The sequence below is a fragment of the Sus scrofa genome, chromosome 12 (assembly GCF_000003025.6).
Source record: "Sus scrofa isolate TJ Tabasco breed Duroc chromosome 12, Sscrofa11.1, whole genome shotgun sequence".
In the NCBI taxonomy this organism is placed as follows: domain Eukaryota; kingdom Metazoa; phylum Chordata; class Mammalia; order Artiodactyla; family Suidae; genus Sus; species Sus scrofa.
In genome coordinates, this window is record NC_010454.4 from 12,621,639 (window position 1) to 12,636,944 (window position 15,306).

The following is a 15,306-nucleotide window of genomic DNA, read 5'->3' on the forward strand; positions in this document are numbered from 1 at the left end:
TCATTATTACCTCACCCTTAAAATACACTCATTTGGGGGGGTGGATTTTATCCAAACCTCCTAATATTCAAAACAGTTGGGCATATTCAGTAAATCCTTCTGCAATCTGTTGACACAAATGCCTGAACATTGAAAAAAATTATGTTGAATGCTAGGTATTCCCTGCCCAAGAATTCGGGTATTACTGATCAGCAATGGTTATAAATGGTTAATAATCAGTACGCCTCGCTTTTTGCTTAAATATATACACGTAAAAAGCAGCAATTAAATCAGTCAGTTTTCTTTATGGTTTTCAAATAAAAGATCGAAGCTAAGTACGCATCTGGATTATTGTATATACAGTTGTCTTTTTTTAAAAATAAAATGATAAATTTCAAAGCTCTATTATCTCGTTGTCAGCTACGGTATACCAACATAAACAGATGTTATGTGTTCCAGAAGGGCACCTGCTGTGCTGCAAGCTTGCGCCATGATTTCATAAAAAGCATTCTATTCTCAGGATCCTTTCCCAGTCCACTCCACACTGGAGACTGTGACCTTGGCCAGTCTTAGCCTCTCCCTGCTAGACTGAATGGCAGCCCGAGACCAAGGGCCTGGTTGCCGCAGCTTTGATACTAATCCTCCCAGACCGTGCACAATGGCACCCTACCTGGCCTGCAAACTATAGCCAGCCAGGCTGTCTTTGAAGCAGGTGATGAATAGGGGACTGCAGGAAGCCAGCTTCCCCAGTGAACTCCAGGCCACACAGCTGCTAAGAACAGTCACTTGGATTTTTCTTCAGTTTTGGTGGATTTCAGGGGGAAAAACTGCTGTTATCTAGAATATGTTGTGTTATTTTCAGCGTGAGAATCCATCTTCAAAAAAGCTAACAGTAGGAGCCTGCTCCAAATCGATCCTGTTTCGTGCAATGAATCACCAGACTACCTTATCTTAAAGCTATAGCATGCATTTCTCCAGGCATGCATGCTGCCCTACATTTCACAAGTTCTTTTCTTTTGAAATTTAAAATTCTCATCCTCTAACTGCAAATCAAGAATCAAAACACAGATTAAAATTGCTTTTTTAATGGAGGCTTCAACATGTTTTCTTACTGTAATTTTTCTTAAAGAGTTGGAAAATCAACATTTCTGACAACTCATAAATTTATTATACTACTTAGAAAAAAGAAAAGTATACTGACTTGAATATATATAGTTATCGGAATTAAATAGTATATAAAGTAATACGGAAAATTTATTTTGCATCTGAGAACAAAGAGGCATTCTAGTGAATTTACTTTTGTTTAAAACATAGGGGTCTTTGTTGGCAATATGCAGAGAATTTTATATATACATATATATGTAATACACTCTCCTTACATACTATACCAGGTAGCAAATAATCTCTTTGATTATTTAAACTAAATGTACATGATTTACTCTGGGATTCACACAAATACAACGTTAATCACAACAAAAAAGAGAATTTAAAATTTTATTGATATTACTACATCGTTTTCAGACAGCTGAGTATATGAATTATTGCATTCATATATTTTTAGAATATTCTTATTTCTACTTAGTGTTACACTATCAAAAATTATAATACTACAATTGCAAATTTTAGTAAAACACGTTTAAATATGTAACAGCGGAAAGGAAACAGGAGGAGGTGAAAAGTGCTACTGAGATCTGATTCTCCAAAGGGTTAAGAAAACTGGGAGAATGGGGGTGATTTAAAATAGATAGAAAGAAAAATACAATATCTAAGTTAAAATAACCAAGTGACCTATGATTAAGGTAGAAGAATTATTGTTTTCCCCCAAAGAAAAGCACAAGACCAAGGCTCACTCTGTGATCACTAGTAATGGTGCCGCCTCATTCTGGGCTCCAGGAACAACACCCTTCCGTAAGAATTCTCTGAGTTATTTGAAGAGTTCTGATAGACTGACTGGTGACCCTGCTCATGTTCAAATTTCAGTTTATTCATTAAAAAAAATAATAATAAAGCAAAAAAACAAACAGGCACAGGGAGTTGCCGTTGTGGCTTAGTGTGTCAGGAACCCAATTAGTATCCATGAGGATGCGGATGCGGGTTCAATCCCTGGCCTCTCTCAGTGGGTTAAGGATCCAGCATTGCCATGAGCTGTGGTGTGGGTTGCCGACGCTGCTTGGATCCTGCATTGCTCTGGCTGTGGCGTAGGCCAGCAGCTGGAGCTCCCATTTGACCTCTATCCTGGGAACTTCCACACGCCACAAGTGCGGCCCTGAAAAGCAGGGGTGGGGGGAGCAAAAAAAAGAGAGACAATGGAATTTGAAACCTAAAGATAAATGTTCAAAAATTAAACTATTAAATTAGTTAGCTATTTTGTCAGGGCCTGTTCTTCAGTGATGCTAGTTAATGAACAAATCTCAAGGTTGCCAGAGCCTTTAAAATGAAATAGCTCAGGCTCGCTGCTCAGTTCAGCACAGCGTGGCCAACATAGATGTTGATGAGCCCTTTTTAGTCTTTGCCTAGCTTCCCTCACTGTCAGCAATTTTGGGCAGCGGTGATAGATTAATGGTAGATTAATGGTAGATTCCAGGGAAAAACCCCTAATGTTTAGGAAACATCTTGCTGTTGATGTTCATATCCACAAAGGCCATCATCGAGGGGGAATCTGTGTTAAAATTCAAGTTCCTTAGCTCCCTCTATGTAGATAAATGTTAGCAAAGAGTTTTTTTAGATTGTCCAGTCTGGTCCTTCACATGTGGGGGCATCTCAAAGGTAAACATGAAGCAGCACACCTCTTTACCTTGAGCTACTAGACACTTTCAGCTGATCAACAATAATGTGTAATGGAGTTCACGGAGACCAGGCAGGTGGCACATCATGCAAAGCGGGGAGGATGAAAAAGGAGACAGCATCCGCAAGGACGAGTGTTGAGTGGTTACGAGGTCTCTAAGTCAAGGTGGTCCAGAACCCATAATATATGCTACAGGGGAAAGAGGGTACATCATCACCAAGGAATTTTTAATTAAGGCCAGGTAAAGAGCTCCCTGTAATACAGGGGGGAAGGCTTTAAGTTCCCTAATCTGAAAGTACTGAGTGGTCCACCACGTAACTACACTTTAATGACCACTCTATGGGTATTAAAGCAAAGGGGCATGTCTTCCAGAGGCAAGGGAAGTGATGAAGCCTCACAGGCACGTATTTGCTAGGCCTTTGTGATGTTGAACCTGACATCTTCGTGGCAGGGGTTTGGGTGAGAAAATGGTTTATTGCCTAGAAACTACTAGGTTAACTCACATGAGACTGTCCTTTTCACTGGTCAAACAGGAGATGAATGAGAGCCCTGCTCCACCCACTATGCTACCCGCCAACACACTCTGGCTATGAAGCTCTGAAGTCCCTGAAAGCACAGCCCTCCATCCCAGAATGAATCCTTCTGCAGTCTCATGACGGTGTCTTCCCTCCAACGGAGACTCTGCACAAGTGCCCAAGGTCAGGAGCACATTCCAGGCCCCGAGAGAGAACACGATGGGAGTGCTAGATAATCAGGTCTCTAGGGGTCTTAGAATACATATTTTAAGTTCTGATAATTGTTAGACAGCAAAATTAGTGCAAGCAAATATGGCCCAAACACCTTTGAGTAATCTTATTTTAAAAAGACAACAGGGATGGAATAAGTCCTTACTTCTCAGTATGCAATACACAAAAAATCAATACATTCCAATAATACAATTCCAAAAACCAGAAGAATAAATTATAGATGTAACAGAATGTACCCAACACATTAAAAAGGAGAAACCATGATATAAAATTCTAACGGAAATAACCTCAAATGTAACCAGATGACAAAATCTACATTCTGCAAACCTTGGTATAAGAATGAGTTAGAGCTGCCAGAAATAGGAAACGAGCCCCCTCACCCCAATCCTCTGGCTGGAAAAGGAAGAAGGGGAGGGGTCTCCGGGTGGGAGCCCTAGCAGTAGAGCTGTCCTACAATTCGATGATAACTGCTCTCGCTTCAAGGAACAGTAACACAAAAGTCAAAGAATTTGGAGAGATTTAGAGGCTACCTAGTTCATCTCAGTCCAGGAATCTTCCCAATACACCCTGACTGTCAGTCATTCAGCTGCTGCTGGAGTGGTTTTAGCAGTAAGGAAATAACAGTGTCCCATCCTTGGAAACTCTTCCTCATACTGTCTGAACACCTGGCACTGGAACTTTTGGGTAAAGGTAGCAAGGAAAGCTGAAAAATTTAAAAGAACAAAACAGGAGTTCCCGTCGTGGCGCAGTGGTTGATGAATCCGACTAGGAACCATGAGGTTGCGGGTTCGGTCCCTGCCCTTGCTCAGTGGGTTAACGATCCGGCGTTGCCGTGAGCAGTGGTGTAGGTTGCAGACGCGGCTCGGATCCCTCGTTGCTGTGGCTCTGGCGTAGGCTGGTGGCTACAGCTCCGATTAGACCCCTAGCCTGGGAACCTCCATATGCCGCAGGGGCAGCCCAAGAAATAGCAAAAAAGACAAAAAAAATTTAAAAATAAAAATAAAATAAAATAAATAAAATAAAATAAAAGAACAAAACAAATGTTAAAAAGAAAACAAGAGGAGTTCCTGCTGTGGCTCAGGAGGTTAAGAACCCAACTACTATCCATGAGGATGAGGATTTGCTGGACTTGCTCCATGGGTTAAAGATCAGGCAATGCCAAGAGCTGTGGTGTAGGTCACAGATGCAGCTCAGATCTGGTGTGGCCATGGCTGTGACATAGGCCGGAAGTTGCAGCTCCAATTCGACCCCTAGTCTTGGGGCTTCCACATGCCACAGGTGTGGCCCTAAAAAGAAAAAAAAACAAACAACAAAAAAACCCACAAGAGAACATTGGATGGCAGTAACCAAACAAGGAGAGAGGAATAACATCTCCATCATGAATTTCAAAAGGCAGTAGTCAAGGAAAGAAAGAAGATTCCGATATGGTTTGGCAAGACACATTATTCAGTCCTGCACCCCTGTAAGAAGAACTGCTGAGTGGATATAATACTGAGACGTATTCTCTAAAACCTTAGTTTTAGAGAGAAGTAGACTAATGATCAATCGCTTCCTTTTCCCTGTTCTACCTGGGTGAGACATGAGGAGCGTAATTGTATGGCATAGAAATGGCTGCTAGAAAGAAATGAATAACACTGTGAAACTAAAAAATCGGGGCTGATTCTTTCTAATAGAAGCATAGGCTTCAAAGCTCCCATTAAAAAAGAATAAAACTTCCAATACAGAGAGCAAACCGTGGTACAGGACATTAATAAAATGTTAAGAGACCAAGCAGGTATCAGTTCCTCTAACAAAAAGTTGCTCAGAGCTCCCTGTTAAGCTCTCCTCCTCCATCTTTATAATAACCTCAAGCTATAAAAAGTAAATGCAAGAGAATACCCATGCCCTCAAAGTGAAACTTTGAGGAAGATAGACAGGCTAAAAATAAAGGCAGAAAAGGAGTCAAAGAGAATTCATGCATATTATACCAGAACAAATAGCAGATTTGGGTGGAGCCACCCAATTTAAGCCCAAACAAGATGAAGGAAGAAAGTGTCATATACAAATATGACATCAGATTAAAAAAGAACTCAGCAAAAAAGGAAGAATGGGGTTAGAAGGAAGAAAGAGAGGAAGGGAGCCCCACAATTCTGGAGAGGAGAAAAATGCATCTTAAAAATCAGAAACAGGAGTTCCCCGTGTGGTGCAATGGGATTGGCAGCATCTTGGGAGCACTGGGATGCAGGTTCAATTCCTGGCCCAGCACAGTGGGTTAAGGATCCATCATTGCAGCAGATGTGGCTTAGGTCTCAACTGTAGCTTGGATCTGATCCCTGGCCTGGGAACTCCATGTGCTGTGTGTGTGGTGGGGGGGGAGAATGAAAAAAAAAAAAGAGTAATAAGAGAACTTAACAAGAACATGAGTACAATTGATAGAACTTAAGGACAAGACAAAACAACAGAATTAATTAAGGACCAAATAACTCCATCACAGAATTAATCCTAAATTAGAAATAAGTTGAAAAACATAGCTAAAAATGGAGTCACTGATATAGTCAAAAGACTTGGGATAGTCAGAGGAAAGGCCCATGGAAGTGATAAAGAAAATATAACATAGAAAGAAAGCTGAAAAAGAAAATTCATGCATCGACAGATATGTTATCAGAAAATTTTCCTGAAATGAATTCAGAGCTGAATGCATATGTCAAAAAATCACAATGTATACCAAGAAAAACTGACTTGGAATTGAGGAAAAGAATAGCTCGAGAATACTATAACTAAACTCAAACACAGAAATACTCAAGGACTATAAACCCTAATCCACCCTTGGGGAAAAAAAATTCATGAGGATGAAATTTAGGCAATCAAGAGATGACTAAAGAAGCTGTGTTAAGAGCAGCCCTTAGTGCCAAAAAGCAGTGGAAAGATGTGTTCAAAGCTTCAGGGAAAAAAAGGTTGACCAGGGAATTTTACATCCAGCCAAACTATCCTTCAAAAATGAGGGAACATATAGTGATTCTCAAGCAAGCAGAAACACAGCAAATACAACAACTAAACGCCCTTCTTGGGAAAAATGACTCTTAATAACTGCAATCTCAGCAATCAACAGATGAATCAAAATAAACGACACAGATAGGAAAAGTTATGCTAAAAGCTCTTGTGGTGAGCATATAATTGATTTAAAATTTTAAAACTATATAACTGTGAGGATTATGGTTATGGAACAGAGTATAAATGCTACAAACTTCAACAACATAGTAACAATAGTATAACGGACATAAGAGTGGTAGAGGTGGGTGAAAGGAAGTGTAAGCAAGTTAGTTTTTCTTTTCATAATAAAAGAGTAAAAAATGAATTATGAAATTTAAGTGACTCTAATCTCAATGCATTTTTAATCTATTTCTTAATGTTCTAAGACATCATCTTTTATATGGTAAAGAAACATTTTTCTAAACTTCAGACATTCCTTTGGTTTCTCGTTTCTTTACTTCAGCTAATTTCACAGAAAATTATTTTAGTAAAAGTGGAGAATATAAAATTTTCCCATTTCTATAAAACTGCTCTTATCTATATGCCTACTTGTCTTTCTACTAGCTCTGCTAGAAGTCTCTGGAAAGATAACCATCTAAGACGAACAATAGTCACTTCTGGAAGATAAAATTTTGCTAGAATTTCTGCTTTCTTCATTGTATGCATTTACCATGTCAAATAGCTATAGCTCCCTTTGGGGGCAATATTAGCTTGTAGCATTGCAAGAGCCTTTATCAAGAGACGTGGTCTCCCTTCAACAAACACACATGGGTTCTGGGTCTAACCATGATTTCCCATTGGAGAATTGTCTAAAGTTCACTTCCCAACTCTTGACTTGTTTTTCTTGATGTTGTACAAATATTACTCCCACTGGTCTCTTTCTTATCCCTCAGGGCACCACAGACTCCTGCAGGGCAAGTCACCCTGACTGCCACTCTAGCCTTGCTACCCACCGCCACAGTCTCTCCTACCTTCCATCTGACAAGTCGGTGCCCTACCTGGTGCCTGCCATTGTGGAACCCTGCCATCCTCTTGAAAGCCGGCAGCCCAGTCCCACAGCAATACCTCCTACTGTGGCCCTGGCATATGGAGAATGCCACCACAGAGCTGGTGAGTGGTATCAGGGCCCCCATCAGCAGTCCATTCTTCAGCACCAGAGTGCAGGCAGGATCTCCTAGACCCTCCCATGGTGCAGGTTATCTGGCCTAAAGTAATAATTCACTCCCATACACTCATTCTCCTGAGATTTTTGACCTCATCATCAATACTACACCAAGGCCGTTCTGCCATCCCCACTGCCGACCAGTGTAGCTGGACCAGTAGAGAAGACCACTACCTAATAAAATCACAAGCTATTGTAAATATGCTACAGATTTAAAAAGAGAAATGAACGTCAGCTCAAAGTTGTGAACAATTATATATATTAGACCAAAAGGCACTTCGATTTAAAGTGCCAGCCATTGAGAGTAAAAGATTTTTCCATAGGCCTTGACAGGTAACACTTCCACATCCTACTTCAGGGCTCCCTGTGGAAAATTTTTGCTTTTTGGCTGTGAAATATAGTATGACTTTTATGTAGTTGATGAGACTCACGGCATTGAGATCCACTCTGAAAGACAAGTGCATCACACCCTGTGTCTCCCTGTTTTATGAAATATAGACTGAACATCATCAGGCTATTTCTCTGAGCAGTTTCCCATTTGCATTTGTATTTGGGAATTTGAAATGTCAAAAAAGTTACCAAATTCTCTAAAGCTCCAAAATTCTAATTCCAGTGAGACAGAGTCTATTGTAAAATTAGCACCATTTCCCTAGACAGATTCCTTACTAAAAAAAGTTGGAATCTTTTTTTAATTGCAGTTATATGATATAAAATGTGCTCTTGGACATTCTATTTCATGAGCAATCAAGCTTTGGAATCAGAGGAAAAACACATCTTAGCACAGAAAATACTACGGTATGGTCTGACTTTCTGAACAACATGTGAATAGACAGAGGCACCAAGAGACATAGTAAAAGTAGGCAGTGTGTGAAGAAGAGAAAAAGAATCTGTCATCTGTGGATGGCCCTGTGGCTCCAGGATGAGGTATGTGCTACAACAAAACGAGCCATCCATGAAATCTGTCAATCAACGAACGGTTCAGTTTAGTCACGCAGATTCTCTTTATTCCAAAATTTAATATTACTGTGCTAAGTGCTATGAAAGATGGAACACGGCTCTCCCAGCGAATATACTACTTCTTCCATCCTCTTCCTCCCTAGTCAGCCTTCAAGAGCCAGGGACCAGTGCCTGCCGAAGCCCTGCAGTTCAGGATACGCTGGGGGCTGAAGGCCAGGAGCATGACCGAGATTATGAAGGATGGCCCATCAGTGCTGCCCGTGCTGGGAGCAAGCTCTGTTCCTGGCAGTTTTCTTTCCCAGTTAACACTTCAAATACTTACGTGGCTCCTGGAGGGAATGAGGGACAATAACTACCTGGAGCTTTTAAAACTTTCTGAAAAGTTAGCTACTATTTTCTGGCTTTATCTGCCAGATTTCAATTAAGAAGGATTCAGATAGTCGAATGCTTCAAGGTTTTTCTTTATGGTTTAATAATGGTTTAACTCAAGCCACTCAAATTGAGAAAATTCATTAACTAAGAATGTACCCTCTTAGGCGGAGTTCAACATTTTTGAAAAAAAAAATATCTTAACTCTACATTTTATTTTACCTTATGTCTGTTTCGCTAAGGCACATTTAGTTCCTCAGTCTAGTATACCACTACTGTTGAATGAATAGGAAAAATAAGTACCATCAGAGTTTCCCATTAGCATGCAATTTAGAAGGACAAACTAATTAATCAGGTAATTAACTCCTCCAACATACGGACAAAGGCTTTATTTTCTTTCTACTTTCCTCACATTGCCTACAATGCAACATAATTATCCATCGCTGTGAGTGGAACAAGTGGCATTCAGGAGCAATCAAAAACCAAAAGTATATCCATGTGTTCTGTGTCCACAGATTCAACCAACTGAGGACTGAAAATATTCAAAAAACAATGCCAGGAAATTCCAAGCAGCGAAACTTGAATCTGCAGTGCTCCAGCAACTACTTACACAGCTCTTACATTGCATTAGGTGTTATAAGTAATCTAGAGATGATTTAAAGTATATGGGAGGATGTGAGTAGATTATATGCAAATACTATGCCATTTTATTTTATTTTATTTTTCCCAAGTCAACAGAGCTTTCACTGTATCTTAAAACATCACAAATGAGTCTGAGGAATCACCTGGCATCTTGCTGTTTCTGTAGCCAAACAACTCAGGTCTTACTCATCAGCCTGCTGAACTATTCCTTTTTTCAGAAACATAGATACCATCCCCAAATTTTCTGATATCTTGTTCTTAACTGTTGTGACTTGCTAAACCAAAGCAGCTGAATTTGATACAAGTTCAGTGTCGTTTCCTTCAAGAATCAACTATCTGGGCTTGAGATACTGAACAAGCAATGCCTGCCCTCATCTGAACCCTGCAGATGTATTTTTCACCCAAAAAGTTTTGGATTTCAACAAGAGAACAATTCTCCTGAATAACGACATTGATGGGGAAGTGGGCACACTTCATCCTCTAACAGAAGCCCAGTAACACCCTTGATCACGTTCTGTACAAGACTACAGACAGTGCACACAGTCGCCAGCTCCTTTCTATTTTCCTGCCGTCTGTCAACCCGGAGCCTCTTCTTTTTCTTTCCAAGGAGACTGATGTGGCTGAAGTCCCTCCTCAGAGTGCCTCTGGGCCCCTTCGCAATAACCGTGCATCACTGTGCATCCTTGCAGAGTGAGGTCGACCTTTTCTGGAATGTCGACAGTCTGATTGCGGAGAATGCACTTCATTCTCGCAGTAGATGTGGCAAGAACTATGCCACTTTATATGAGGGGCTTGAGCATCCTTGGATTTTGGTATCCGAGAAGGGTCCTGGAACAGATCTCCCATGGATATGGAGGGATGACTATAGCCACAAGAAAACTACTTCATCTTCCTTACCACCAAGTTGACTGGTCACCTGCATAGTCTCTGCCTTTCCTCTGACCTGAAGGCATGGCTGGCCTTGCTGGAAGGTGAGTCCTTCCAGTGGACTGGATCCTGTCCACTCTTGTCCAATGCAGCATGTTGTTCTCACAATTATCCCATCTGTCTCCACATCATCAGCATTTTCTTCTCCATTGGATCATACTCATCGACTAATATGTTTTACAGTATCTCACTTTTTTAAAACTTGCCCCTGACCATAAGTAACTCTCTGGCTATCACCCCGTTTCTCTGCTCCCTTTCTGTCAAAATTCCTCAAAGAGTTGCTTTCATCCCATTCTCTCCCCACCCATATTATTCCGGCTTTTGTTCCCACATTCTACTGAAACTGGTCCTGTCAAGGTGGCTAAAGACCTTGCCAAATCCAATGGGCAGTTCTCAGTCTCCATCTAACTTCTCCTTTTAGTAACACCTAAAACAACTGGTTACTTACCTTCTCCTTCCTGAAACACTTGTTGCACGTGGCTTATGGGAAATTATACCTTCTTGGTTCTTCCTTCTACCTCACTGCTCCTTCTCAGTCATTTTTGCTACTTCCTCCATCTCTTCCCCATCTCTAATTATTGATGTGTCCCTGGGCTTGGTCCTGGGACTTCCTTTCTTTTCTCCACCATGGTCTGTCACCACCATTCCCTGGTTGCTCAGCTGGAAAACTTGTGTCATGTTTGAGTCCCCTCATTCCTTCACACTCCATTTTCCTTTATTAACAAGTCCTGCCCACAAAATATATCCTCAGTCTGACCACGTGCCCTCACCCCCACCCATCCCACCCAAGTCCAAGCCATGGTAACCTTTTGCCTGCCTACCACAATCATCTTTTAACCAGCCCCTCTGCTTCCTCTCCTACCTCAATGACCATCAACGCTTCACAAAGCAGCTAGAGAAATCTTTTTAAACACAAACCAGAACTTGCTCAAATGCTCCAATGGTTTCCCGTTGGAGAAGAGGAAGGAGGAGAAGGAGACAAAGGAGAAGGAGATGAAGGAGAAGGGGACAAAGGAGAAGGAGACAAAGATGAAGATGATGAAGACAAAGACGACGACGAAGAAGAGGTCCTGCTTTATGTACCTTTCATCAAGTGTCAGTGCCCATTCTATGAACCTAGGCTCCCAGAACTTGGCCTGGACTCACGGGCCCAAGCTCTGTTGCTTCATTGTTTGGATCTCTTATTCTGAAAGCCTGAGAGGCCAGGAATCTGGCTTTGCCTGCTGCCTGTAGGGCCAGTCTGTGCCCTGTAGCACAGCTGCATTCCCTGGTTGGGAGGTTATGTTAAGAAATAATGTGAAAGACCTGGAGCATCACTGGATCAGGGATTGCATCTGTCTTAGTCACCACTGAAGAGTCTGGTGACTACAGTGGAGGCTCAAAAGTTACTACAGACTGAAAAAAGAAAGCCAAGCAGAAAAGACTTATGAGAAGAGTCTAAGATGAGCAAGAAGAGAAAGACAGAGAATAGCAGCAGCCTACGAGAGGAAGAATTTAATCAAGCATATGAAAATCCATTCTGAAGACATTTTAGGTGGGCCCACAAATTTCATAGTCATTAACCTCATCTGGGACCTCAACACGAAAAAGAAGTTTTACGTTTTTCTAATCAGATCAGTCATGTCATCACCAAAATAATTTCAAATAATTCCCACTTCCGTCAGCTCTCCCTCCCTTCCACGTGATTTGCCTAAGTCTCAGCAAGTGCTCTTCTATCTCACAAAGAAAAACCTCCAGTCAGAACTGCCCGTTTTCCTACAGCAGCTGTACAAATTCTGTGCCCCGTCCCCCTGCTCTGCTGAGGCCTAGCCCACCCCTCCCTCCAAGGCCAGTCCCTCCCCCTCCCTCTGTCTCCGCCCTCTCCTGCTTTCTTCTGCATCCCTTCCCCATGCAGACTCAATAGTCTAAAAGAGGCCTATGTTTTCAGGCTAGATTACCTAAAAAATCTAGAAAATGAAAATATTTACAAAGAAAAAAACTGGGAATTGCATGCCATCTGCTTTTTAAATATCTCAACTGATCTTAAAATTTCCCAGTTGTTTATCTTGTATGATTTCTGCCCTGTCTTTGCTACCAAAATATTGTAAGTTTCAAATAATGGTAATGTATAAAGGTCTGACCTTTCAGTGTGTTTTTTTTGTTTGTTTGTTTGTTTGTTTTTGTAATTGTCAACAATAAGTGCTTATTCTTTCTGGAGAATCTGACCACTTGTTTATCTGTCGAACTGCATTTTCCTTTGTAGTCAAAAGAGAAGATATAAAATATAAGATTAAAGAACGATATGATGGGATTGCCAAAAAAACCTCCATAGTTCAGGAAATCCTAGCATGCCTGCTTTGTTGTTTGTTTCCAACTTGAATGAGGTTTGTGAAAAGACAATCAGAATTGTCTTTTTGTTCCAATGGGTTATACAGGAAAGAAACAGGAAATCTTGATGAAAGCTTGGGCTTTACAGGATATTTGTGTGAGTGTTTATCCCATGTGTTTGATGTTTTTCTCTCCACATCTGCACACTTCATGCTTGCATTTTGGCTAAAACATTTTAAAATACCACTTTGCTTTTTCCACTTCGTTACAGTTCCTGGCATGATGCTTCCTATATAGGAGGGGCTCAAAAATTACAACTGAATAAGGAAATTGAGGCCCAGAAGGCACAAGTCATTCATTTCCTCTGGATGTGAATCCCCTCATTATAAAATGTGAGGATTTGACCGGATAAGAACTTCTAAAACTTTTCCTCCAAAGTACCCAGAGCAGCGGTGAAAATGAATAGGACACCCCTGGGGGATCTGGGGGCATAGCCTGAAGCAGCCTCTGCAAACTGGAAGCTTCTTTGAAATGTCCTATTTTATCTTAAAAATTCATGAGAACTTCGCATTTTACAAAACAGGAAAAGTCTATGTTTGTTTTAATACGAATGTTACCTCAACAGTACAACTACTTTGCTTTGCCCCAAATAATCAAGGGAATCCAACACTCCAGGAAACATGCATGCGGCTTCATCCTCACGCTGGAGCAAGGGCCTGGGGACCAGCAGCCAAAGCCCCTTCCAGTGTGAAATGCTACAGCCACATCAGTCGAGATTTTTATATTTTTAAGAAAAGACAAAATAACCGAAACACTGTCACACCGGCACTTGAATGGCACCTGGGAAGGTAGGCAGGTAGGCAGAAACCATGAAACAAGGAAATCCAGCTAGACAGGTATGTAAAGAAATGAGTCCGATGTGGAAGCAGAGCACAGAGGGGCTGAGGGTCTAAACCACACAGGGGCAGCAAGTCACAGACGCTGGCTCCGGAAGGGACGCTAGTGTACAGCAGGAGAGGCCCCCACCCCACCGCAACACACAGCAGCCGCCCACGACACTCGGGACAGCCACCTCCCCACACTCAGGCTGTCACAAGACAACCCCCTGACATGTGAATACTTCTTTAGGCAAGAACTACTTTGAAATGATTCAAATTATCCCTTACAGAACTACCTCCCCAGAGCTTCAATATCTGCCCCTGGCACTCCAGGGTGGGTCCATTACCGGGAGGGTAAGAGCAGGGCCCACGTTCACGCCCTGATCCCACCACTTACCAACTGTGTGGGACCTTCCGCCACTTATCTAAGCCACTTATCTAACGGGATGTGCTCCAGTTTCTACAACTGGAAGTGGGTATAGTAAATAACAGTACCTGCCTCACAAGGTCACTGTGAAGGTGGAAAGTGGGTGAAGTCACGCGAAGCAGTACCTGGCCCAGAGTCTGGCCTCCTGACTGTTGGCGGTTACGATGATTACACGAGCCGATCGTAAAATGTCCCTCTTTTACAGATTTGAATTTAAAAATAAACTTAGGCAATTCTCCTCAGTCTTGTCTTCTCTTGGCAAAATATCCTTATTCCCTGATGTATCCCCTCTGACATGGTTCCAAACATTCCTATATTCTGGAAACTCTCTTTTGAACATGTTTGACTTTGCCAGTGTCCTACTTAAAATGTGGTGGCCAGAACTGACTCATCGCTCACACGATCTGCTATAGGAACAGCACATCGGAGACGGCGTCCACTAGGCCCCTGTCCCCGGGGTTCCTGTCTTCTCTGTCGCCCCCACCCCTGGCAATTTACCCCTCCCCCGCCACATACTTTCTACAGAGGACTTTCGAAACTGAAGCATGGATTTTTATATTCAACCCCCAATACGCTTAATCTTCTTAATTTCAGCTGTTTAAAGTTTCAGGAAACAGATTTTCGCATCCCACACGTTAACTACTCCTCTGAAGTCTGAGGAAGCAGGAAACGTTACTCCTGAGTCATCAGCCAGGGTGACACACTCAGAAATCTCCCTTTGGGTTGCCACCAGTCCTTCAGGGATGGCCCTTTGAACCATCACCTAACCACGTACATCTACCCAGAGCTAAACCGTATTTCCCATGTTGCCTTCATGAAGGACCTTGTCAGAGGGCTCGATGAGGTCCAGATTTATCATATCTATTTCCCTTTCCTCATCTGCCAGACTGGCCATCCAGTTCAAAGAAGGAAATGAGCTTAGTTTAATCAGCTTCACGTTCCGTGAGGCCGTGCTGACTTGCAGAGACCACTACCACAGGTCTATCTTTTCTCATGATAAACTTTCACAGTAAAAACCCTGACAGTTTGGAGTGGTCAAGGGGAATACTGTTCCAGTTAATAGAATTTTCTGCACATCAATAAATATTCTCCTAAAACCTACTAGCTCTTATTCCTGC

The 15,306-nt window shown here is 41.9% G+C and overlaps 1 protein-coding gene and 1 pseudogene across 9 annotated transcripts in view; both read right to left on the reverse strand.

The window, feature by feature from the left end:
- The window catches only part of CEP112 (centrosomal protein 112), a 475,548-nt gene that overhangs the window by 281,356 nt on the left and 178,886 nt on the right, over positions 1-15,306 (reverse strand). The gene's annotated exons all lie outside the window — the stretch shown is intronic.
- Positions 5,864-12,353, reverse strand: LOC110255984 (annotated as a pseudogene).